Raw genomic sequence first — 3,987 nt, forward strand, 5'->3', positions numbered from 1 at the left:
ATATATTGTAATATATGTATTAGTTTATTTGATATAAATAAGAGTTTTTTTTAGACTTCATGTATCATGATATTTACAAATTTTGATTGTTGTGATTTTTTACTACCTAAATAGTATATATGATTATATACGGTGGTATATTTCATGTATGAGTTTATATTGTGATTTATGTCAAGCAATGAGTCAATCTCTAATTTATAAACTTTGGTATATTTCATATATTTGTTAAAATATTTTCAAATACCTAACAAAATATTAAAACATATTTGAAATAATCATAAATTTGTAAAAAAAAACAATAAGTTGATACATGAAAATCAATGTAAAAAATAAATTTTCATTAAATGCATTTTTTTCCAAAATGAAAAATGAAAAAAAAAATTCAATGCATTTTCTATCTCCAATTAAAAATGGAGAAAATTAAACTAAATGTATTTTCTCTCTCCATAATAAGTATATTTTCTCTCTCCATCATTAAGGTGGCTTCGTAAATAGGAATATATATATATATATATATATGAGATATAAATAAATGAAAAAAAGGTAAAACAGTCCAAAAAAACACTAAAAAACTTTTTTTGAAAAAATCAAATTTAAAGATATTTATGAAAATATATGACCAAAGATGGTTTTTTTAATATATAAAAATCCCATTTTTTTTATAACTAAAGTAAATTTTTGGCCCTTAAAAGTTTGAGGTGAGTGTTTATTTGGTAGAAAACAATCACTTGGACATTTGGTTAGAGAGTTTACGGCATTCAAAACTTATGTTATTACACAGGTTTTAAAACTTTGCCTAGAAATAACTTATCCATAGGCATCCTCATTTCCACATATAAGATTTTCTTTTTCCATCCAAAACTTGGGTTTTCTCATTCCCACTTATTTTCATTTTTATTTTATATATAATTTCATTTTGAATATAATTAATTAAAATATTAATTTAACAAAATTAATATAATTATTTGTTTTAATAAATCAAGAGAAAATGTCAAAAATCGAAAAAAAAAATACAAACTTTTTACATACTATGGCAAAAAATCATATCAATAGATATTTTTTACAAAAAATTCAAAACTACCCTTGATTTCCTACGGTGATTCTTCTGCTTCTTTTGCTTCTTCTGCTGCTTCTGCTTCTTCTGCTTCTTCTGTTGTTTCTACTTCTTTTGCTGCTTCTGCTTCTTCTGCTGCTTCTCCTCCTCCTCCTCTTTTTTCGCTTCATTTTCATTCAATTCCAAAGCAATTTCGTTCAAATCCAATCATTCGCCGATTTCAATTCATTTTCTTCTTCTTCGTTGATTGATTTCATTGTTCTTCACCACACAGCTCAGAGGTTTTCATTCTTCTTTGTCAATTCCATCAATCACACAATTACGATTCTTCTTCTCCTTCTTTTGTTGCCTTGTAATATCGCAATCCTTCTTCTTCGAATTTCAGTATTCTCTTCACTCTAATGTTTTATTCTGCAAAAATATATATATATATATATTAAAAAAACAGAGAAAATAACTGTTCTTATATGCCCCAATTCATAAATCAAGTTATGGAACTTTTCCTCACAATTCCAACAAGTTGTTGTATACAACACTGCGAAGCTATTTTGGAAGTCAGTTAGTCAAAAATTCGAAATTAGTACGTGTTGTTCATCTTAGGGAGGATTAGATCGAAAGGGGTGATATAGATAAAGATAGTGTTCTATCTCTGTCTATCTCAGATAGACTGAGATAGACACATATCTTTATCTATCAAAGATGGAGAAAGATAGAACTCTATCTTTGATTGATTTTCATTCGATTTATAATAGCTTATATGGTTGGAACATCGGATTCTTAAAATTTTAAACACGATCAACATCTTATTCAACTGAAAGTGCATAAATGATTGATGATGTATAGTATTATTATTTGTCTATCTCAAATAGACAAATATAGATGCCTATCTTTGTCTATCTGTGATAGACAAATATAGACGCCTATGTCATAGACAGAGATAAATGCTTATATTTGTCTATCAGGGATAGACAAAGATAGAACTCTATCTTTGATTGATCTTCACTTGAGAGTTCCAAAAGAGGCAAGTATGTTGAAAAGTAGTTTTTTATTTTTTATTGTTTATGTTGAAAAGTAGTCATTTGTCTCATAAAGTTGAGCTCGTAAGTAATTTTTTTTGTCTCATGAAGTAACTTCACAAGACAAATTTACAACATTATGAGACAAACGAGATAGTTTGTCATTTGTCTTGTGAAGTTACTTCACAGACAAAAGACAGAAATGAACTCAACTTTACGAGACGAAAGACTGACTTTTGTCTCTCATAAAGTTGAGCTCATTTCTGTCTTTTGTCTCGTGAAGTAACTTCGAGTCAATTTATTCATTTTTACTATACGTATTTATTTTCTTCATAATATTGTAAGTTTGTCTTGTGAAGTTACTTCATGAAACGTCTCGTGAAATAACTTTACAGTACAAAAGACAGAAATGAAAGGAAAATGGCAAAAACCACCCTTGAACTATGGAATTGTTTACAATCACACCCCTGAACTTTCAATGTGATCATTACCCTCTTGTAATTTCAAAATAGTTGTAGTTAGGCCCTTTTATTAAATTAAATAAAAGGACCTAACAACCATTTTGTCCTCAACTCAAAGTTATCAATAATAGATCCACTTAACTAAACAAATATAGAAATATAGAGCAGATATTAATGTTTACCATTGATATCACTGTCTATCTCAGATAGACAGAGATAGAATACTATCTCTGTCCTTTCAGATAGATAATGATTAAAATTCATCACTGTCTATCTCAATTCAAAATTATCAATAATAGATCCACTCAACTAAATAGATATAGAAATATAGAGTGCAAACGATATAGGAACTATAGAAATAGATATTAGTGTTTACCTATCATTGTCTAAGATAGACAAAGATAGTGCTCTATTTCTGTCTATCTTAATTCAAATGTATCAAAAATAGATGTATTGATGTTAAAGTTTTTTTTATAAAGTTCTTAAGATAGATAGTTAACATACGAGTACGTTATTAGAATAAAAACAGATATTAGTGTTTACTATATAGAAACAAATATAGAGTGCAAACCATATAGAAACTATAGAAACAAATATAGTGTTTACTATATAGAAACGATAGATAGTTATCGTGCACTATTTGATGAAGAAGAAGACGTTGGAAGAAGACGTGGGAAGAGGATGGGTATCGGGCGTGAGTGTGGATATCGGGCCGGTTGATGGGTAATCTGATTAATCGTAATAAATCGGATAGTTATCTTTATGGGCTGTGGATACTTTGGTATTTCACTATCGTGGTTGGGCTTTTCTTCGATCGTTTTGGGTTGGGTTCAAATTTTGCTATTCATGTAAATATTCTTGACTTTTTTATTACATTTGAAAAGACCCCATAAATCAATAATAATTCATTAAAATATTTACTTAATTTATTTTTACTAATAAAAGTTTATTAAAGGAATGAAATTACTTATTTATATAAATTGTTAAATAATTAGATAGCAATATCTTAAATAAATTAATTAGTAAACTAGGATTAGTTAAATTTAATTAGTACAAAAGTTCATTTTTAAATAATAATAATTGATTAATTAACTTTTCTTTTATAATCAAACAATTATTTATTGAGATAAATTTTAATTTGATCCTTCACAATGAATATATGATCATTATTGATTATTTATAATCATTCAATTATTTATTGTGATTGATTTTTATTACTTCATTTATTATTAATATCATTTTTATCAAACTTCTTTTTAGTATTCTTTATTAATATTCTTTATTAACATATAATTTTTTTTAATCTATTTTTTCACTTTTTATATAATTTATTGTTGATTAAAATATATTTTTTTATATTATTTAATTAAAATTAAAATTCCTAATGTTGAACTTAATTAATTAAAAAGATTATGTATTAGATTATAATTAACTGACATTCATTAAATATATTAAA

This window comes from Benincasa hispida, chromosome 1 (assembly GCF_009727055.1).
Source record: "Benincasa hispida cultivar B227 chromosome 1, ASM972705v1, whole genome shotgun sequence".
Taxonomy (NCBI): Eukaryota; Viridiplantae; Streptophyta; class Magnoliopsida; order Cucurbitales; family Cucurbitaceae; genus Benincasa; species Benincasa hispida.